Source organism: Trachypithecus francoisi, unplaced genomic scaffold (genome assembly GCF_009764315.1).
Source record: "Trachypithecus francoisi isolate TF-2019V2 unplaced genomic scaffold, Tfra_2.0 Lachesis_group12, whole genome shotgun sequence".
NCBI classification, from domain to species: domain Eukaryota; kingdom Metazoa; phylum Chordata; class Mammalia; order Primates; family Cercopithecidae; genus Trachypithecus; species Trachypithecus francoisi.
In genome coordinates, this window is record NW_022681457.1 from 79,024,585 (window position 1) to 79,048,127 (window position 23,543).

Below are 23,543 nucleotides of genomic sequence, written 5' to 3' on the forward strand. Positions count from 1 at the left end.
GCCAAGGCGGGTGGATCACTTGAGGCCAGAAGTTTGAGACCAGCCTGGCCAACATGGTGAAATAAAAAATACAAAAATTATTTTTTGTATTTTTGTCTCTACAAAAAATACAGAAATTAGCCAGGCATGGGTGGCACATGCCCATGGTCCCAGTTATTCCAGAGGCTGAAGCAGGAGAATCACTTGAACCTGGGAGGTGGAGGTTGCAGTGAGCCGAGATCATGCCACTACACTCTAGCCAACAGAGCTCTAGGAAACAGAGCGAGACTCCTGTCTAAAAAAATAAATAAATAAAATAAATAAACTATTCTTATTTTCTTCTGTGGCAATGAGAACCACTGAGCCAATTCTGCAGTTGCAGAATATTCCTTGGCCTAGTCGAGGTGATTCAGTCTTTTTACAACAGAGCCACCTCAATCAAGCAGATGTTTGGTACTGAAAGAAATGCTTTTAGCTAAAGGCTATTGCAGAGCGTTTTTTATTCACATAGCCCTGATCCTGATGTCACTCCCTATTCCCACACAACCATACATCTTCTTTCTTTATTAAGAGTATTAGCCGGGCGCGGTGGCTCACGCCTGTAATCCCAGCACTTTGGGAGGTCAAGGCGGGCGGATCACGAGGTCAGGAGATGGAGACCATTCTGGCTAACATGGTGAAACCCCGTCTCTACTAAAAAAAAAAAAAAAAACAAAAAATCAGCCAGGTATGGTGGTGGGTGTCTGTAGTCCCAGCTACTCAGGAGGCTGAGGCAGGAGAATGGCGTGAACCTGGGAGGCGGAGCTTGCAGTGAGCCGAGATTGCGCCACTGTACTCCAGCCTGGGTGACAGAGAGAGACTCCGTCTCAAAAAAAAAAAAGGAGTATTAGTGACTTTGGAAATTTCTTGTTTATGCGGGTTGATATGTATTGCTTCTGAGTTGGTTTTGTCAGACTTATAAGAAGCCTTATATAATCAGACTTGCATTATTTGTCAGTTTATAAATAATGCATGAGTACCAGGGAACCACTATGCCTGGCCCTTATCATTATTAGAATCCTTGTTCTCAGCCAGGTGCGGTGGCTCACACCTGTAATCCCAGCACTTTGGGAGGCCGAGGTGGGCGGATTACCTGAGGTCAGGAGTTCGAGACCAGCCTGGCCAACATGGTGAAACCCTGTCTCTACTAAAAATACAAAAATTAGCCGGGCGTGGTGGCACATGCCTGTAATATCAGCTACTCAGGAGGCTGAGGCAGGAGAATCACCTGAGCCTGGGAGGCGGTGGTTGCAGTGAGCCGAGATTGTGCCACTGCACTCCAGCCTGTCCAACAGAGTGAGACTCTGTCTCAAAAAAAAAAAAAAGAGAATCCTTGTTCTCCCGTTAGAATCCTTTGTACTTTGGGATTAGTTTTGATTTTTTTCTCATCACTTGAATTTAATCAGTCCCCAGTCTTATCCTGTTTTCTTCTTTGTGATATCTTTCTGATTATTCTTCTTTCTCTTCATTCCAAGGCTATATTATTCCATGCTTCAATTCCTATAAATACTTTTTTTGTTTTGTTTTCTCTTAAGAGTCAAGGTTTTGCTGCTCTGTCACCTAAGATGGAATACAGTGGCACCATCATAGCTCACTGCAGCCTCAAACCTTTGGGCTCAAATGGTCCTCCTGTCTCAGCCTCCTCATTAGCTGGAACTACAGGTGCATGCCACCACACCCAGCTAATTTTTACGTTTTTTGTAGGATGGAGTCTCACTATATCACCCAGGCTGGTCTCGAACTCCTGACCTTAATGGATCCTCCCACCTGGGCCTCCCAAAATGCTGGGATTACAGGTGTGAGCTATCACACCTGACCTCTTTTCTTCATTTTGACATACTACTATCTGAATAATCGTCATCAAGCACACTTAATAATGTGATGCTTCTGTCTAAAAAATTCTCTCTAATCTTGTTTGATAATATGAATCCCTCCTTTAGTTACATGGGTCTTTTTGCTCTCTTCTATACATTCTGGCTTTGGGTATCCCTTCCAAGACTAGGAATGTCCTTATCTCTCTTATCTCCAAGCTGTGTCAAATCCCAGGTTCTCTAATTGGAACTAAGTCTCCTAGATAGGGCCTATAGTAATACTCTGTGTGGCTGGGCCCATAGTACATGCTTAGTGTGTTTGTAGTTGATGGTCTAGTGTAGACCCAGCTCTAAGAAAGCTGAATTAGTCCTAGTGGAAAGAGCCAGAAATCAAAAATAATGTGAAGGCGAGGCACAGTGGCTCACACCTGTAATCCTAGCACTTTGGGAGGCCAAGGCAGATGGATCTCTTGAGGTCAGGAGTTCAAAACCAGCCTGGCCAATGTGGTGAAACCCTGTCTCTACTCAAAATACAAAAAAAAAAAAAAAAAAAAAAAAAATTAGCCAGACATGGTGGCGGGGGCCTGTAATCCCAGCTACTTGAGAGGCTGAGGCAGCAGAATCGCTTCAACCCTGGGGGTAGAGGCTACAGAGCCGAGATCACACCACTATACTCTAGCCTGGGTGACAGAGTGAGACTCTGTCTCAAAAAAAAAAAAAAAGAGAGCGAGAGAAAGAAATGTCACATCTCAAATCCTTTCATAATTAGAAGTTTATTTCACTTAAACTTCTATGTGCAAAAAATATTTCTACAAATACAGTTTGACATATACTTTGCTTTTGGAAAAAGTAATTTTTATTTAATTTTTTTGCTTTGCTCTTTTAGTAATAAAAAACTCTCAAACTGTGGTACATTTCTGTTCTTATTTTTAGTAACTCCCTGTGACATTTGAGAAACAAGAATTTGAGGTTGGCAAGCTAGCCCACAAATAATAGAAGAGTTTATTTAGTTTACTTTATCCTTAAAACAGTTTTTCTCTGACTCGCTTGCTTGCTTTTGGCTCATTTATTCATCCAAAAGATATTTATTTGGCTCCTACCATATCTGGCACTATTCCAGGTACTGGGAATACAATAATGAACAAATAAAAATCCCTGTCCCACATTTAATTTTTTTCTTTTAAGTTTAACTTTATTTTATTTTTTTTATTTTTGGTAGTGAGAGGGTCTTGTTATGTTGCCCAGGCTGGTCCTGGGCTCAAGTGATCCTCCCATCTTGGCCTCTCAAAGCACTGGGACTACATGCATGAGCCACTGTATCCAGCTGGAATTTATATTTTAATCAGCAGGGGGTGGGCAGAGGAGTTAAACTAAACAAGGAAACAAATTGTAATATATATGATGTTAAGTGCTAGGTGGTTTACAATTTTTTTTTTTGAGACGTAGTCTCGCTCTGCTGCCCAGGCTGGAGTGCAATGGTGCGATCTCGGCTCACTGCAACCTCTGCCTCCTGGGTTCAAGCAATTCTCCTGCCTTAGCCTCCCAAGTAGCTGGGATTACAGGGACCCACCACCAGGCCCGGCTAATTTTTGTATTTTTAGTAGAGACGAGGTTTCACCATGTTGGTCAGGGTGGTCTCAAACTCCTGACCTCGTGATCCGCCCACCTCGGCCTCCCAAAGTGCTGGGATTACAGGCGTGAGCCACTGCGCCGGACAGAAGATTACAATTTTCAACATGTAGACAGGGAAGGCATCACAAAAGAGGCTAAAATTTAAGAAGGTGGGTCGGGTGTGGTGGCTCACAAAAAAAAAAAAAAATTTAAGAAGGTGACGAAACTAGCTGTGTGGATATGAAAGTGTTGTAGGTAGTTGGAATAGTATGTGCAAAGGCGTAGAGGCAGAAGTGTGCCTGGTCTGGGTGAATAACTCCAAGGTGGGTGATGTGACTGCAGTGGAGAGCATGAAGAAAACAGTAGTAGATGGAGTCAGAGAGGAAACACTGGCTAGATCAGAGTCTCATATATACTGCTGTAAGAGCTTTAGATTTTACTCAGGATGAATTATGAAATCTTTGAAGGTTTTTGTGACGTTCTTTAATGGGATCATCCTGGCTACTGTTTGGTGAATGATTGAAAAAAGAGAAAGGATGAAAGCAGGAAAACCAGTTAAGAGACTGTTACAATAAAGTCTGTGCAATAGATAAAGACTGCACAAAAGGTGAGAGTTGATGGTAATGGACCAGAATGATAGCAGTGGAGCTGGGAGTTCTGGATCCATTTTGAAAGTAGAAGAAAAACAAAAAAAAATAGGCTTTCCTGATGCATTGGCTGTGGGGTATGAGAGGATGAGAGAAGTCAAGGATAGGCCGGGGGCGGTGGCTCAAGCCTGCAATCCCAGCACTTTGGGAGGCCGAGACGGGTGGATCACGAGGTCAGGAGATCGAGACCATCCTGGCTAACACGGTGAAACCCCGTCTCTATTGAAAAAATACAAAAAAACTAGCCGGGCGATGTAGTCCCAGTTACTCGGGAGGCTGAGGCAGGAGAATGGCATAAACCCGGGAGGCGGAGCTTGCAGTGAGCTGAGATCCGGCCACTGCACTCCAGCCCGGGCTACAGAGCGAGACTCCGTCTCAAAAAAAAAAAAAAAAAAAAAGAGAGAAGTCAAGGATAACTCTGAGGTTTTTGGCCTGAACACCTAAAAAAATAGAGTTGCCATTAATGGAGATGGGGAAGACTATAGGAGGTACACAATGGGAGATGACCAAGAGGTCATTTTTGAATAGGTTCAGTTTGAGATATTTATTGAACATTCCAGTTGAGATATCTTCATAGAGTACTGGTGTCTGAAGGAGTACTCTGAGTGATACCTTCCTTGTTCATATCCTGTTTATCAACATTTTCATTAGAGAGTGTTTCATTGATTTGGAAGGAGGCATTTTTCAACTGCTCTATTATGTCCTGAGTAACAAAAATAAAAAAAATCATTAAGTGATTTTTCATAGTAAATGTTTTCTATGTGCCAGGGTCTGCTAAGCTTTTTTTTTGCTCCCTCTCAATATATATTATTTAATTAGCATGCAATCCTATGAAATAGGTAATATTTTTCCCATTTTACAGATGACAAATCTGAGGCTCAGAAAGAGATTAAGTTAGCTAAAGTCTCGTAGCTGAGCTAGGATTTAAATCAAGTTTTGGCTGACTATAATCCTGTACTTACAGGTTTATAGATTTTGAGCTCCTTGTGCTTGGCTATTGTTCACTGCTGAATTGTCAGTAACTGGAGCATAAAGGCATGCAATAAATATTTGTTGGGTAAATGGAAAATGGATAAATGAGGACTCCTTCCCAACACTTGAGCTTTTAACAGTAAACTGTTAGCTGCAAAGATATCTGCCTCTTTCAAGGTCGTTTTGGCCATCCATTTGATGAATCTCTTTACAGCATTGGTAGTATGAGGACAGCAGAAGGATTTAGAAAGTTCTTCAGAGGATTTCTAGCTAATCTTTCTCCTAATCCCTTCATGATTGTTAAACTAGTGCAACAGTTGAATTCACAGAGTTCTTTTTGAGTTTAGGCTAGATGTGTTTCTAATAGATTTGCCAAGTGTAATTTTTGTAACTTGATAAGTGGTATCATTCCCAGGACTTGGTTCTATGTTGGCTCCTGGGAGCTGTTCCAACTTTGGAATCTGTAGCAAGTAGGACCATGGAAGGAGGGTGTCCCGATATACCTCTCACACATTGCTACTACTCAGGGGCAGTTCTGCATCCCTGTGCTGATACATAATCACTGTCTACACTTTCTGTATTTACTTTCTTTTTCTCTTTATGTGGTTTTTTCTTGTTATCCTGGTCACCATTATTTGCTTAGATAATAAATTCTTAGATCAGTGGTTTCCAGAGTCAATCATAGGCATTTATTTCCTTACTTGCTCATTTTAGCTCATTTCAATGCAATTGCTTGTGTCTGTTTCCTACTTAACAAATAATTATTAAGCAGGTACTGTGTCAAGGGCTAGTTTAGTGAACTTCAAAAAATGAGAAGCTGTTCTATGATAGTGGCAGAATGATTGTGTAAAATCTTCTGTAATACTAGTCACAAGTGGCTGCTCAATAAATGTTTGTTAAATGAATTAATAACTTGCAAAAGTATTAATACAGTGCTTGACTCTTCTACAAATGATAGTTTCCTTTTCTTTTATCCCTAATCTATCCCTTTTCCAAATCTTATCAATCACCATGTCCTGTTCATCTTACCTCTTTACTGTCTTGAACTATTTATCTTACACCATTCCTTCTGCCATCATCATCTCTTGCCATAACCTTTTAACTAGTCTCTCTGTCAGTCTTGTTTCACACTTTAAATCTATAGTCTATATTGCCAGCTGGAGTGGTCCTGAAATACAAATCTTTTTTTGTTTGTTTTGAATCATCTTAGCCATTTTTAAGTATATAGTTCAGTAGTTAGTATTAAGTATTTTCACATTGTTGTGCAACAGATCTCCAGACCTTTTTCTTTTCTTTTTTGTTTTTGAGATGGAATCTCGCTCTGTTGCCCAGGTGGGAGTGCAGTGGCCGGATCTCAGCTCACTGCAAGCTCCGCCTCCCGGGTTTATGCCATTCTCCTGCCTCAGCCTCCCGAGTAGCTGGGACTACAGGCGCCCGCCACCTCGCCCGGCTAGTTTTTTGTATTTTTTGTATCTTTTTAGTAGAGACGGGGTTTCATCGTGTTAGCCAGGATGGTCTCGATCTCCTGACCTCGTGATCCACCCGTCTCGGCCTCCCAAAGTGCTGAGATTACAGGCTTGAGCCACTGCGCCCGGCCGACCTTTTTCTTTTCTTTCTTTTTTGAAATGGAGTTTCGCTCTTGCTGCCCAGGCTGGAGTGCAATGGCACGATCTTGGCTCACCGCAACCTCCGCCTCCCAGGTTTAAGCAATTCTTCTGCCTCAGCCTCCCAAGTAACTGGGTTTACAGGCATGCACCACCACACCCAGCTAATTTTATATTTTCAGTAGAGACAGGGTTTCTCCATGTTGAGGCTGGTCTCAAACTCCTGACCTCAGGTGATCCTCCCGCCTTGACCTCCCAAGGTGCTGGGATTACAGGCATGAGCCACCGTACCTGGCCGTTTTTTCTTTTTTTTTTTTTTTTTTTTTTTTTTTTTTTGAGACGGAGTCTCGCTCTGTCGCCCAGGCTGGAGTGCAGTGGCCAGTTCTCAGCTCACTGCAAGCTCCGCCTCCCGGGTTTACGCCATTCTCTCGCCTCAGCCTCCCGAGTAGCTGGGACTACAGGCGCCCACCATCTCGCCCGGCTAATTTTGTATTTTTTTAGTAGAGACGGGGTTTCACCGTGTTAGCCAGGATGGTCTCGATCTCCTGACCTCGTGATCCGCCCGTCTCGGCCTCCCAAAGTGCTGGGATTACAGGCTTGAGCCACCGCGCCCGGCCGTTTTTTCTTTTTTTTAAGAAAGAAGCAGAGTCTTGCTCTGTTGCCCAGGCTGGAGTTCATAGTGCATTACAGCCGCAAATTCTCGGGCTCAAGCAGTCCTCTTGCCTTAGCCTCCCATGTAACAGGGACAGTAGCTACGGTACCAGGCCAGATCTTGTTTTGTTGTTGTGGTGGTTGTTGTTGTTGAGACAGAGTCTCACTTTGTCACCCAGGCTGGAGTGCAGTGGCACAATCTTGGCTCACTGCAACAACCTCTGCCTCCTGAGTTCAAGCGATTCTCCTGCCTCAGCCTCCTGAGTAGCTGGCATTACAGGCATGCATCACCACACCCGGCTAATTTTTTGTATTTTGTAGTGGTGAACCATGTTGCCCGGGCTGGTCTTGAACTCCTGAGCTCAGGTGATCTGCCCGCCTCGGCCTCCCAAAGTGCTGGGATTACAGGCGTGAGCCACTGCGTTTGGCTGCCAGATCTTTTTCATCTTTTTTTAATTGTTATTGTTTCAAAAATAAGATGGGTCTCACTCTGTCACCCAGGCTGGAATGCAGTGGAGTGATCATGGCTTACTGCAGTCTTCATTTCCCAAGCTCAAGTGATCCTCCTGTCTCAACCTTTCAAGTAGCTAGTACTACAGGCATGTGCCACCACATGTGGCTAATTTTTTATTTTTTGTAGATATGAGGTCTTGCTGTGTTGCCCAGGCTGGTCTCAAACTCCTGGGCTCCAGCAATCCTCCCACCTTGTTCTAAAGTGCTGGGAGTATAGAAGTGAGCCACTATGGCTGGCCTTTTTCATCTTGTGAAACAAACTCTATACCCATTAAACAACCACTGCTCATTTCTCCCTCTTCCCAGCTCCTGGTAACAACCATTCTATTTTCTTTTTTACTTTTGAAACAGGGTCTCGCTGTTACCCAGGCACCCAGGCTGGAGTGCCGTGGTGTGATCTTGGCTGCCTGCAACCTCCACCTCCCAGGCTCAAGCGATTCTCCCACCTCAGCCTCCCAAGTAGCTAGGACTACAGCCGTGCATCACCATGCCCAGCTAATTTTTTTTTTTTTTTTTTTTGTATTTTTTGTAGAGATGGGGTTTCATCATGTTGCCCAGGCTGGTCTCGAACTCCTGAGCTCAGGCAATTCGCCCACCTCAGCCTCCTAAAGTGCTGGGATTTACAGGCATGAGCCACCACACCCAGCCTATACTTTCAGTTTCTATGAATTTGACTAATTTTGATACCTCATATAAGTGGAATCATATGGTATTTGTCTTTTGGGGATTGCATTATTTCACTTACCATAATGTCCACAAGGTTCATCCATGTTGTTGCATGTGATAGTATTTTCTTCCTTTTTATGGCTGCATAAATATTTTATTGTATGTATATACCATACTTTGTTTATCCATTCATGGGTCGATGAACATTTGTGTTGCTTTCACCTCTTGGATAGTGTAAATCATGCTGCTATGAACATGGGTATGCAAATATCTCTTTGAAACCCTACTTTCCAGACTTTTGGGTACATACCCAGAAGTAGGATTGCTGGACTATATAGTAGTTCTATTTTTAACTTTTTGAGGAACTGCCATATTTTTTTTCTGCAGTTGCACCATTTTACAATCTCACTGACGGTGCATAAGGGTTCCAGTTTCTCCACATCCTCACCAATACTTGTTATTTTCTTTTTTTCTTCTTCTTTTTTTTGATAGCAGCTATCTTAATGGATGTGAGGTGATATCTCATTGTGGTTTGATTTGCATTTCTCATTTGTTGCAAAGACTGTCCTTTCCCAATTGATAGGTGTTTATTTCTGTGCTCTCTATTCCATTACATTGGTCTATATGTCTGTTTTTATGCCAGTACCATTTTGTTTCTCCCTGAAAAAACCCTTCTATGGCTCCTCATTGTCCTCAGGGTAAAGTCAAAACTGATCTTGGTACTGCTTATCTCTGTGGCCTCACTGCTCACTTCTCTTGCCTCTCTGCTCCTGTCTCAGCTGTGCGCTACAGCTGTACTGAACCTCTTTCAGTTCCACAAATGGAACATGACCCTTTCCACCTTTGGAGCTCTGCACCAGATTTTTTCTTTGCCCAGAACACACCTCTTCATCGCCCCGGCCCAACCAATTCTGCAGGCCCCAGCTTAGAATTCAATTTCTCTGGGAAGCCTTTTCTGATCTTCCAAGATTAGTTTGGTACCCCTTCTATGTGTTCCCATAATACAGTAGAATTTATCTTTGATTTCAGCTGACTGTTCATATAGATTATAAATTCCTTGAGGTCAGGGATTGTTTTATTTACATTGACATCCTTTGGTTCCTAGCACAGTGCCTGACAAATGGTAGCTGCTTATCATATTTGTTGATTGAATAAATAAATTAACAATCAATGGCATTTCCTGGCTCAAAAACCTTCAGTGATTTCCTCATTGATTAAAGTCTTGGGTGAGATGCAAATATCTGTATTTAAAAATAAATAAATAAAGTTCTACAAATTATTTTGATTCACAGCTAGAGTTTAAAAATGGAATTCAGGATAAACTCAGCCTGATATTCTAGTCCTTTATACCCTACCATAATACTACTTTTCTCCTAGTTCTCCTCTTCTTTAACAAGTACTCTATAATTCAGGCAAACTAGATTTCTTATTGTGTGCTGAACATGGTCTGTGTTTTCCTGCCTCTTTATCTATATTGTTTCTTCAACCTAGAATATACTCTTTCCCTCTGTCCCATATAAATTATCTTCCCTGGCTGGATGTGGTGGCTCACGCCTGTAATCCCATCTCTTTGGAAGGTCGACGCAGGTGGATCATGATGTCAGGAGTTTGAGACCAGCCTGGCCAACATGGTGAAACCCCATCTCTACTAAAAACACAAAAATTAGCTAGGTGTGGTGGTGCACACCTTTAATCCCAGCTACTGGGGAGGCTGAGGCAGGAGAATTGCTTGAACCCAGGAGGTGGAGGTTGCAGTGAGCCAAGATTGTGCCACTGCACTCCAGCCTGGGTGACAGAGCAAGACTCCATCTCAAAAAAAAAAAAAAAAAAAAAAATCATCTTTCCTTCAGGACCTGGCCTCAAAGTCCACTTATTTCCCCATAAAACCTTTTCTGATTATTTTTCTCGGCTGCATCCTCTCTACCCGCCTCCACTGCCACCACTCATTTGATCATAATATTTCCTTCCATTAATCTTCTCCTATATAGAATTTTTGTACCTTTGTTATTACACATTCTTTCTTTTATTTTATTTTATTTTATTTATTTATTTAGAGACGGAGTTTCACTTTTGTTGCCTAGGCTGGAGTGCAGTGGTGCAATCTCAGCTCACTGCAACCTCCACCTTCTGGTTTCAAGTGATTATTCTGCCTCAGCCTCCCGAGTACCTGGAATTACAGGCACCCGCCACCATGCCCAGCTAATTTTGTTGTAGAGGCAGGGTTTCACAATATTGGCCAGGTTCATCTCGAACTCTTGACCTCGTGATCCGCCTGCCTCGGTCTCCCAAAGTGCAGGGATTACAGGCATGAGCCACTGCAGTCAGCCCCATTCTTTCATTTATTAAAGCTTTTTTTGCTTTAACTTCTCTACATAAGTGTACACTCCTAGGGTAGAAGAAACCCAGGCTTTGAGGTCGCAAGGCTTGGATGCAAATCCAGGCTGTACTATTTACTAGCTGAATAATCATAGGCAAGTTATGTAAATTCTCTGGGCCGGCCTAGTGGCTCACACCCATAATCCCAGCACTTTGGGAGGCCGAGGCAGATGGGTCACTTGAGGTCAGGAGTTTGAGACCAGCCTGACCAACATGGTGAAACCCCATCTCTACTAAAAATACAAAGTTAGCCAGGCATGGTGGCACATACCTGTAATCCCAGCTACTTGGGAGGCTGAGGCAGGAAGATTGCTTGAAGCCAGGAGGTGGAGGTTGCAGTGAGCCAAGATGGCGCCATTGCACTCCAGCCTGGGCAACAAGAGCAAAACTCTATCTCAAAAAACAAACAACCAGCCAGGTGCGGTGGCTCATGCCTGTAATCTCAGCACTTTGGGAGGCCAAGGCGGGTGGATCACTTGAGGTCAGGAGTTCGAGACCAGCCTGACCACCAATGTGAAACCTCCGTCTCTACTAAAAATACAAAAATTAGCCGGGCGTGGTGGCAGGCGCCTGTAGTTCCACATACTCAGGAGGCTAAGACAGGAGAATTGCTTGAACCCAGAGGCAGAGGTTGCAGTGAGCTAAGACTGCATCACTACAGCACAGCCTGGGCAATGGAGCAGGACTCCGTCTAAACAAACAAACAACAACAACAACAAAAACAAAAATGAAAAGATGACAAGAATGTTTCAAGATATTATAATAATCAGGCCAGGTGAGGTGGCTCACACCTGTAATCGCAGCACTTTGGGAGGCCAAGGTGGGTGGATTACCTGAAGTTAGGAGTTCAAGACCAGCCTGGCCAATATGGTGAAACCCATCTCTACTAAATATACAAAAAATTAGCCGGGTGTGGTGGCGGGCGCCTGTAATCCCAGCTACTCGGAAGGCTGAGGCAGGATAATTGCTTGAACCCAGGAGGTGGAGGTTGCAGTGAGCCAAGATCGCACCATTGCACTCCAGCCTGGGCAACAAGAGTGAAACTCCATCTCAAAAAAAAAAAAAAAAGATATTACAATGGTCAAATGAGGTAACTATGAAAGTGCTCTGCCGGGTGTGGTGGCTCATGCCTGTAATCCCAGCACTTTGAGAGGCTGACTGAGGTGGGCAGATCACCTGAGGTCAGGAGTTTGAGCCCAGCCTGGCCAACATGGTGAAACCCTGTCTCTACTAAAAATAAATTAGTCAGGCATGGTGGCAGGCACCATCTCAAAAAAAAAAAAAAAAAGAAGAATGAGGAACCAAATGATGCCCAGTTTCTAGGTGGATGGCGATGCCATTTACTGAAATGTAGAAAACTTGGAGGGTGCAGCTGGAATACTTCCTTCTTTCAGCTGTGTATGCATTACTTTGGAATTGGTTTTTTTTAACGTAACACTAATCAACATGGTCTCCTCAATGTAGAAGATCAGACTCAGTCTTTTGCCTGAGCCTTTCTTTGTCTGAGTAGACATTATTGAACATTTTATTTTATTTTATTTTATTTATTTTTGAGACAAGGTCTGGCTCTAATGCCCAGGCTGGGGTGCAGTGTTGCAATGTTGGCTCACTGCAACCTCTGCCTCCCCAGCTCAAGCCATCCTCCCACCTCAGCCTCCTGAGTAGCTGAGACTACAAGCATGCACCACTATGCCCGGCTAATTTTTGTATTTTTTGTAGAGACAAGGTTTTACCATGTTACCCAGGCTGGTCTCGAACTCGTGAGCTCAAGCAGTCTGCCCACCTTGGCCTTCAGGAGTGCTGGGATTACAGGCGTGAGCCTCTGCACCCAGCCAGCATTATTAAATATTTGTTTTTGCATGATATTTATTGGAAAGTTCCTCTAAACGCATATTTCTCTTTTATATCTTAAATTACATTTTAATGATTAAATTGAGGGGTGGGCTTCCAATAAAAGAGGGAACTTAAAACCCACCTCCATTTATTTAAATGCACTTACTTATGCATTTGTTTGTTCAACAATTTCACTGAGTTTTACAAAGGGGCTTACAAAATTGAGCAGGACCTAGTTCCTGCCATAAATGTTATAGTACAGTGTGATGTGTGATGAACAATAGTAGAAACATGTGCAGGATGCTAAAGTGGCACCAAGAATGGGCTCAAACTCCTGGGCTGAAGCAATCCTCCCTCCTCAGCCTCCCAAAGTACTGGGATTACAGGCATGAGCCACTGCGCCCAGCCTAGCACAAAAAATGGGATGGGGTATCAACGAATGCTTTCCATGAGTTCAGAAGGATGAATAAGTGGCTGGCTGTGGTGGCTCACACCTGTAATCCCAACACTTTGGGAGGCTGAAGCAGGCAGATCACTTGAGGTCAGGAGTTTGAGACCAGCTGGTCAACATGTTGAAACTCCGTCTCTGCTAAAAATACCAAAAATTAGATGGGTGTGGTGGTCCGTGGTTGTAATCCCAGTTACTCAGGAGGCTGATGCAGGAGAATTGCTTAAACCCTGGAGGTGGAGGTTGCAGTGAGCGGGGATCGCACCACTGCACTCCAACCTGGGAGACAGAGTGATACTCAGTCTCAAAAATGAATAAATAAATAAATAAGGCCCAGTGTGGTTGTTCATGCCTGTAATCCCAGCACTTTGGGAGGTTGAGGCAGGCAGATCACCTGAGGTCAGGAGTTTGAGACCAGCCTGGCCAACACGGTGAAACCCCGTCTCTACTAAAAATACAAAATTAGGCCAGGTGCAGTGGCTCACGCCTGTAATCCCAGCACTTTGGGAGGCCAAGGTGGGCAGATCACGAGATCAGGAGTTCAAGACCAGCCTGACCAACATGGTGAAACCCCATCTCTACTAAAAATACAAAAATTAGCTGGGTGTGGTGGTGCACACCTGTAATCCCAGCTACTCAGGAGGCTGAGGCAGGAGAATTGCGTGAACCCAGGAGGCAGAGGTTGCAATGAGCTGAGATTGCGTCACTGTACTGTAGCCTGGGTGACAGAGTGAGACTCCATCTCAAAAAAAAAAAAAAAAAAAGAAGAAGAAGAAGAAGCCAGGTGTGGTGGTGCACTCCCATAATCCTAGCTACTCAGAGAATCACTTGAACCCAAGAGGAGGAGGTTGCAGTGAGCTGAGATCGTGCCATTGCAGTACAGCCTGGGCGACAAGAGGGAAACTTTGACTCAAAAAAATAAAATAAAAATGAAAATAAATAAATAAATGAGAAGGATGAATAAGTATTAGCAAAGCCATGAAGGAGGGCATAAAGAAGGGTATTCAGTAAGCATATATGAAGGCCAAGAGTTAAACACTTAAATATTCTGAAATATATTTTGGGTTATTAAGAACATTTTACTCTGTGGCTAGATCTAGTGTTCCCTTTTTCTTTTTGAGTCAGCTCATTACTACTGACTGTTTCAGTTAGGCAAGCCCTGGTGAACCTCCTGGAGTGGTAAGCAAATTCAGTCCTTGGCAAATATACGGATGTACGCTTGTAGTGGCTGTGGATTCTTGAGCTGAGAACAGGAGGCTTCTTTGGAGCACAAGCCTCCCACAGGGCACTCTTGGGATGTCTGTCCTGGAATTACCCAGAGCAGTAACAAAGCTTTCTTTTCTTCTTTAACCCAAGCCAGCAGGATGGGATGTCGGCTAGCCTTTGTGTTTGAAGCCTACCAACAAACATACAGTGGCCAGCACAAAAGCATTGTTGGGCTACAGTGAAAACTAGGTCGGGGCCCAAACCCTTTTTTGCAAAGAGCCCCTCCAAAGAGTAGAGTGCCAACGAGCCACTGATTTGGCTGTTTGACATTGATACTGGTTTATGACAGGTTTCTGACTTACTGATGGCACATCGAGTCGTTTAAGATTCTGAAATATTTTTCCATTGCTGTCTGAACCTTTCAATTTGGAATCTCTGAGATGTCTTTGACTCTTTTTTCCTCATTTCTCATATCTATCACTCAGTTGCTAAAAAGCTTTATATTCTGACTATAGCCAACTTTTTATTGCCCATAAATAGCACTGTTAGTTATATGTTTGGTCACCTCTCATCTGGCTGTTGCAGTACCCTCCAAACCTGCCTCTAGTTCCTTCTCTATCCTGCTACCAGAATGATCTTTCTAAAAGGCAGTTTGGGTCATGTATTAGTTTCTTAGAGCTGCCATAGCAAAGCACTACAATGTGGGTGACATCGCAGAAACTTCTTATCTCAGAGTTCAGAAGACTGGAAGTCCAAAATCAAAGTGTTGGTAGGGCCCTGTTCTCTCTGAAGGCTCTACGGGAAGATCCTTCCTTGCCTTTTCCTAGCTTCTGGTAGGTTTTTGGTGTTCCTTGCCTTGTAGATGTCTCAGTCCAATTTCTGCCTCTATCTTAACATGACAATTCTCCCTGTGTGCCTGTATCTCTTGCCCCTCTTTTTATAAGAATTCCAGTCATATTGGATTAAGGGCCTGCCCTACTCCAATATGACCTCATCTTAACTTGATTACATCAGCAAAGACCCTATTTCCAAATAAGGTCACATTTATAGTTATCAGGGTTTAGGACTTGCATGCATCTTTTGGGGGGATATAATTCAACCCTCATTAGATCATATTATACCTTTACCTATAAACCTTCAGTGGCCCATGTGGTTTGCTGAATTAACTGTAGATGCTTTCTCTTGGTATTCCAGACCTTCGGCACTAATAACAAATATAATAATAATAGAAATAGTCATAACTGACATATTGAGGACTTTCCTTGACATTATTCTTAGCATTTTACGTGTATCAACTTACTGAATCTTCACAACAACTCTGTGGGTTAGGCACTATTATTATTCCCATTTTATAGATGTATATTAAACAAACTGAGTAACTCAGGGCTCTGCGACTATTATAGTCTGAGATGAGATTCAATCCTAGCCAGTCTTAACTGCAGTCCCCACTATATTATACTGCCCATCTTAACTTTGTAGCTTCATCCTTTCTCCCCTACTTGTACAGAAAAAAAATAATTACTAATCTCTGTGCTTTGTTATCTTTGTGTTCCTTTTACATAGACTATCTTTCTTATCCCCAACCCTGCCTATGGGTAACCATGAAATGGAATTAAATCCTCAACAATGAGTGAATATTAGCCAGGCCTAGGTGGGGAAAGGGGAAGAATATTACAGGTAAAGGGACCAGCAATGTGTACAGATGTGCAGGTGAGCAGGAGTCAGACTTTTATAAGCAGGAGTGAAAGGCTTTGTGTGCCTTTCTGAGGATTGTGGGTTTTATCCTACAAGTAATAGAGTGTCACTGAATAATTTTAACAAGAGAGTGGCTTCAGGTTGGCATTTCAGAAAGACTGTCTTTGCTATATTGTGAAAAATGGATTGGAATGAGGGCTAAATCTTTTCAAGATGCAAAAGCAGGCAAGAAAACAGGTTAGAAAGCTAACGGAATAACCTAAGGGAGGGGTGAGAATGGTAGGTTATTGATAGTGGGTTCTACCTGTTGTAAAAAATGAAAACAAAATTTAAAAAGATACTGTTAATTGGAAGAATGAGTTGTGTACTGTGAGCTAAACACCATACTAGAGTGACTTTGTATTTATACCTTATCTCTTCAGTTACTCCTTGCCTTTGAACAAACACCAAATCTTGATTCTACCTCTAATGTCTCTTAGATATTAACCTCCTTTCCATTCTTGCTGCCATTGTCTTATTCAGGCCTTGGTTATTTTAACTCTTCTCCCAGCCTCAGTTTCTGACCTTTTCATACAATTTTTATACTACCGTTAGAATGATATTTCTATGTAGCATATCTGATCATGTTATTCTCCTGTGTGGAAGAAAAAGTGTTAGTTGATTGTATGGCATCTCTACTAGACCATCTAGGCTAGACTAGTCTCTATGGGCAGAGATTGGCCCCATTTATCTTTGTGTTTCACATTGTAGGTTTTCAGTGTTTGGGTAGGTGAATAGAAGGATGGATGAATCTTTCTCAGTACCATGTTGCTAATTAGATGGTAGCAAATGATCTCTGCTAGTTGGATGGCAGCACAGTTATCTTCCTTGGGTAAGTGGCCTAACTCCTGGCCAGTTGGGTAGATTTTTCAAAAGGGAATAATAATTCTTACAGTTGATATTTTCTCCAGACCTTCTCTGAATGCCTTTGAGCCACTGTTCAGAGATAAGCTTATTTGGTTGCAGGTATCAGTACAATGATAATTCAAAAATTTTTAAAGCTACTATGTTGTCTTATGTTCTGAATAGTTATGACTGGTTGAGACTACTGTAGCTTACTAGAATCAGCAAGAATTGGGAACTGGAGTCCTAGGTACATATTCCCTAGAGCCACTCCAGAATATTCTCTGTATGGATGTGTTTATGTGCTTGTCTGTGCCTGAATTGGTACCTACCAGACCCTATAGGGAATATGTGGGAAGAACCTATACTCTTTAGCCTAGGCAGTTGTCTTAGTCCATTTGTGCTGCTATAAGAATATATCATAGACTGGATAGCTTATAAACAACAGAAGTTTATTTCTCACACTTCTGGAGTCTGAGCAATCTAAGATCTAGGCACAAGCAGATTCAGTGTTTGGTGAGGGCCTACTTCATGGTTCATAGATACCTGTCTTTTTGCTATGTCCTTACATCGTGGAAGGGACTAAAGAACTGTGGGGACGCTTGTACACACACACTCTCTCTCTCTATCGTGGTAAAATACATATAACATATAATTTATCATCTTTTTTTTGAGAGGGGGGTCTTGCTATGTTGCCCAGGCTGGTGTTGAGCTCCTGGCCTCAAGCGATCCTCCCACATCAGCTTCTCAAAGTGCTGGGATTACAGACGAGAGCCACTGTGCCTGGCCAAGAGACAAGTTCTTACTCTCATATGGAAGTGGCAGTAGGGGAAGGAATGCTCAATAAATGTTTGTAGAAATAACCTGAATTGATATTCCTGAGTGGAGAACTGAGTGTCCACCTCTCTGTGCCTTTGGTGATATTAAAAAGATGTGGGCATATGATTTCTTGCATTTTAGTAATAAAGGTTTATTTACATAATATAGTTGAATTACCAATACACTTTTTTTTTTTTTTTTTTTTTTGAGACGGAGTCTCGCTCTGTCACCCAAGCTGGAGTGCAGTGGCCGGTTCTCAGCTCACTGCAAGCTCTGCCTCCCGGGTTTATGCCATTCTTCTGCCTCAGCCTCCGAGTAGCTGGGACTATAGGCGCCCGCCACCTCGCCCGGCTAGTTTTTTTTTTTTTTATTTTTTAGTAGAGACAGGGTTTCACCGTGTTAGCCAAGATGGTCTCGATCTCCTGACCTTGTGATCCGCCCGTCTCGGCCTCCCAAAGTGCTGGGATTACAGGCTTGAGCCACCGCGCCCGGCCACCAATACACTTTTAAAAGTTACTGAGTGCCTTCTAGGAAAAGGCTGTGTATATGTAATGAAACCAAGTATCAAACACAAATGAAATGCAAGAAACTCTGTTATTTTATTAGACCATGAGGAAGTGAGGCAGGTTTTGGTATAGTTAAAATTGGTATAGAAAAAGGTAACAGCCACTGAGAGGTATTGAAGTACCTGTAACACATTTTATTGGCTGTACTATAGTTTCTAACTTAAACGTTTAAAATAACAACAATTAAAAATGTTAAAACTTCTGTAATAATTAACTGTATTACCAATGCCTTGGGTTGTTTTATAGGGCTGACCGAGGGAGTGGTCTAGCTGAAAATGAAAGCAAAACAGCTGTTATCCCTGTCCGGGAAAGCTGAACATGCTAATACAGTTGCTCTTGTCTCTGCTTCCTGCAGAGGGATTTGTTTAGAAGCCACACCAGCTGAGTCTGCACTGGGAGTTGCTTATGGAGAAGTGAACATTCCAGCTAATAGGCACAGAGACTGTGTAGAAATCTTCTGGCTGGGTGCGGTGGCTCATGCCTGTAATCCTAGCACTTTGGGAGGCTGAGGCGGGTGGATCACCTGAGGTCAGGAGTTCGAGACCAGCCTGGCCAACATAGGAAAACCCTGTCTCTACTAAAAAAAATACAAAAATTAGCTGGGCCTGGTGACACGAGCCTGTAATCCCAGCTACTCGGGAAGCTGAGACTGGAGAATCACTTGAACCTGGAAGGCGTGGGTTGCAGTGAGCCGAGATGGCGCCACTGAACTCCAGCCTGAGTGACAGAGTGACTCCATATAAAAAAAAAAAAAAAAAAAGAAGTCTTCCTTGTTGGCAGATCTTAAATTTCCTTTTCTCATACATGTAAAGGTCTTGAAACATTGAGAAGTGGTTTCTGAGGGCCGAGAGGCTTATTAGCCCAACTAATTTATTCACCAAAGGCAGGCAAGAGAAATGGGTTATAAAAGCAAATTCCATTTGTTTTTCCTCCCTTATCCTTTGTTTGCGCTTTTTCCATCTTGCCTGGAAAAGCCAGAATCTATTAGCCAAGTGTGATTCCTCATCTTTTGTCACCTTTTCCTGTGCTCTCCACCCTCTGGCTTTGCATATGGATTTCCAGGGCCTTCAGAGACATTGCTGAACAGAGTAAACAAGTGTTTCCCAGAGCCAAGAGTCCTGGCCTCACCTGGCCTATAGAGAGTGCACATACAGTCTTTTCATTATAGTGTCTTCTGCCTGGCACTCAGTTGGGAAACCTGAGTGGTTCCTGAAGACAGGCCTGACATATCACACTGTCATCATGCTAAAGAAGTGAACCACTGCCTACCTTTTGACTTTCAGAGCTAAAGAAACCTGCCTGCATGATTAGACGTCAGCTTCATTGCCCACTTATAACTTGAAGTTCACAAGCTCAGTTTCTTTTCAGCAAATGGGCACCTCAAATGTGAACCTTAGGCAGATTCAACTAGAATGAAGAGAGCAAGGTGCTGTGCTTATGCCGTCATTATGCCTTATTTTAAGATTTTCAAAGATGGATTATCAAGCAGGATGAAGCAGATCAACAAGTTTCCCTTTTGAGAAGTTAGAAGATTTATTTTTAGTCATTTTTTCTGCCTTGCCAAAACTGATCCACGCTTCCAAGGATCTGAAGTGCTGCATGGTGCTGCCCCCAACTGGTTCTTTTTGGTGCATGACATTTAAATTTTTTTTTAAACATTTTCATATGTTTTATTTTATTATTATTTTTTGTTGCCCAGGCTGGAGTGCAGTAATATGATCTCTCTCACTGCAACCTCTGCCTCCCAGGTTCAAGCGATTCTCGTGCCTCAGCCTCCCGAGTAGCTGGGATCACAGTCGTCTGCCACCATGCCCAGCTTATTTTTGTATCTTTAGTAGAGACGGGGTTTTACCATGTTGGCCAGGCTGGCCTTGAACTCCTAGCCTCAGGTGATCCACCTGCCTCGGCCTCATAAAGTGCTAGGAATACAGGTGTGAGCCATCTCGCCTGGCCAACTTTCACATATTTTTTTTCGAGACAAGGTCTCACTCTGTTGCCTAGGCTGGAGTGCAGTGGCTCAATCTCGCTTCACTGCAGCCTCCACTTCCCGGGTTCAAGCGATTCTCCTGCCTCAGCCTCCCAAGTAGCTGGGATTACAGGCACTCACCACCATGCCTGGCTAATTTTTGTATTTTTAGTAGAGATGGGGTTTCACTATGTTGACCAGGCTAGTCTTGAACTCCTGACCTTAGGTGATCTGCCCGCCTTGGCCTCCCAAAGTGCTGGGATTACAGGCATGAGACTTTCACATATTTTATTAGATTCTCATAACACTGCAAATTAGGTGAATCAGGGATTATCATACCTACTTATAGTTGAGAAAAGTGAAAGATGGATAGCCTTATTAGTAGATTTGTCCAAGTTAAATGGCTATTAGGAGGCTGCATTGGGCTAGAATTCAGATATTTCTCCTCTTAACCCATTAAGTTCCCTAGTCCTTTGTAAATTCAATAGTACCCCAAAATATGTATTAAGATATAAATTTTAGGCTCAGAGGAATTTCTGTCTTTTTCTCCCTTGGGAGGAGGAGGGAAATAATACATCATATAAGGTTTGAGTAAATTCATTTTTGAGCTCCTGTGCTGAATGAGCCTCTCTGACTCAGATGCTGTGGTCTCTAACTCTCCAGTGCAACGTAGTGATAAAGAGTATGGACTTGAGCCAGACTGCGGAGTCTGCCAGTCTCTGCCACTTAATAATTGGATAATCGGCCGGGCGCGGTGGCTCAAGCCTGTAATTCCAGCACTTTGGGAGGCCGAGACGGGCGGATCACGAGGTCAGGAGATTGAGACCATCCTGGCTAACACGGTGAAACCCCGTCTCTACTGAAAAATACAAAAAAACTAGCCGGGCGAGGTGGCGGGTGCCTGTAGTCCCAGCTACTCGGGAGGCTGAGGCAGGAGAATGGCGTGAACCCGGGAGGCGGAGCTTGCAGTGAGCTGAGATCCGGCCACTGCACTCCAGCCTGGTCGACAGAGCAAGACTCCGTCTCAAACAAAAAAAACAAACAAAAAAAAAAATTGGATAATCTTAAGCAAGTTGCTTAATTTCTAAATGCTTTCTCTAAAATAGGAGTAATAGTATATAGTCCTTTTGTAGTCCATAGCATGATTATTGGATTTTCATGTGCATGTGTGAGGTTTATTACCCTCAAACCTTATTAATGTCTGCATGTTGCCTGTCTGACATGAAAAAAAAAAATAAAAGGAAAAAATGTAACAGTATACCTACAGGGTTATTGTGCAGATTAAATGAGATAATATATGCAAAACTCTTAGAACAGTGCCTCAAACAATTTAAGTACTATATAAATAACAGCTGCTATTATTATCTATAAATAAATATACTGGGTCTCACTCTGTTGCCCAAGCTGGAATCTAGTGGCACAATCATGGCTCACTACAGCCTTGACCTCCTGAGGTTCAAGTGATCATCACAACCTCAACCTTGTGAGTAGCTGGGACTATAGGCACACACCACCACACCCAGCTAATTTTTTTTTTTTTTTTGAGATGGAGTTTCACTCTTGTTGCCCAGGCTGGAGTGCAGTGGTGTGATCTTGGCTCACTGCAACCTCCGTCTCCTGTGTTCAAGCAATTCTCCTGTCTCAGCCTCCCGAGTGGCTGGGATTACACACACCTGCTACCATGCCCAGCTAATTTTTTTGTATTTTTAGTAGAGACAGAGTTTCACCATGCTGGCCAGGCTGGTCTTCAACTCCTGATGTCAGGTGATCCGCCTGCCTCGGCCTCCCAAAGTGCTAGGATTACAGGCATGAGCCACCGCGCCTGGCTGTCCTTCTGAACGTTTAGAATGTTTTCCTATTGACATTCTTGCCTGTTCCTTGGGATTCTGTTAATTTTCCATCTTACATGTTAAACCCTGGGCATGCATGACCTTGGAATGCAAGACTGCTTCAGCTCAATGTTTTTGCCTCCTAAATATTAAGTCTCTCACTTAGATTTTGTTCTTAAACTTCAAACTGACTGTATTTAGATCATTTCCACCTTGGTTGTCCAATAAGCACCTGCACCTTTAATAATTTAACTTCTCCCAGCTGAACTCACTATCTTTTTTTTTTTTTTTAAAGACAAGGTCTCACTCTGTCACCCAGGCTGGAGTGCATTGGCATGATCTTAGCTCACTGAAGCCTCAACCTCCCAGGCTCAAGTGATCTTCCATGTAGCTAGGACTACAGGTGTGCACCATCATGTCCAGCTAATTCTGTTTATTTATTTATTTTGAGATGGAGTCTCGCTCTGTTGCCCAGGCTGGAGTGCAGTAGCGCGATCTCGGCTCACCACAAGCTCCACCTCCCAGGTTCATGCCATTCTCCTGCCTCAGCCTCCCGAGTAGCTGGGACTACAGGCACCCGCCACCAAGCTTGGCTAATTTTTTGTATTTTTAGTAGAGACGGAGTTTCACTGTCTTAGCCAGGATGGTCTCATTACTGTGTTAGCCAGGATGACCTCATGATCCGCCCGCCTCGGCCTCCCAAAGTGCTGGGATTACAGGCGTGAGCCACCACGCCCAGCCAATTCTGTTTATTTTTTGTAGAGACTAAGTCTCTCACTATGCTGTTCAGGCTGGTCTGAACTCCTGAGCTCAAGTGATCCTCCTACCTCTCAAAGTTCTAGGATTATAGGCATGAGTCACCATACCTGGCCTGAACTCACTGTCTTTTAACATTGCCTCATCTTGGCCGGGCGCGGTGGCTCAAGCCTGTAATCCCAGCACTTTGGGAGGCCGAGACGGGCAGATCACGAGGTCAGGAGATCGAGACCATCCTGGCTAACACGGTGAAACCCTGTCTCTACTTAAAAATACAAAAAAACTAGCCGGGCGACGAGGCGGGCGCCTGTAGTCCCAGCTACTCGGGAGGCTGAGGCAGGAGAATGGCGTAAACACGGGAGGCGGAGCTTGCAGTGAGCTGAGATCTGGCCACTGCACTCCAGCCTGGGTGGCAGAGCAAGACTCCGTCTCAAAAAAAAAAAAAAAAAAAAAAAAAAACATTGCCTCATCTTCTAAACACCTACTCCTCTCCTTACTCTCTGGGTATTTAATAATGATATCCAGGGACCAATAGCCTATTGCTCTCATTCTCTAATCCAGGTAATTATCAATTTTTTTTTTTAACTCTGCCATCTAAATACATTTTGAATCTTGCTTTCATTCCAGTGCCTCTACTATTGCCATGATTCAGATGCCCTGCTCTCACCAGGATT

The 23,543-nt window shown here is 43.3% G+C and overlaps 1 protein-coding gene and 1 non-coding gene across 4 annotated transcripts in view; both read left to right on the top strand.

Moving 5' to 3' along the window:
* Positions 1–23,543, top strand: part of TESK2 (testis associated actin remodelling kinase 2) — a 160,082-nt gene that overhangs the window by 123,253 nt on the left and 13,286 nt on the right. The window lies entirely within an intron of this gene.
* Positions 21,406–21,506, top strand: LOC117094110. Its single transcript, XR_004441429.1, has one exon. It is a non-coding gene; the product is annotated as a small nucleolar RNA U13 (small nucleolar RNA).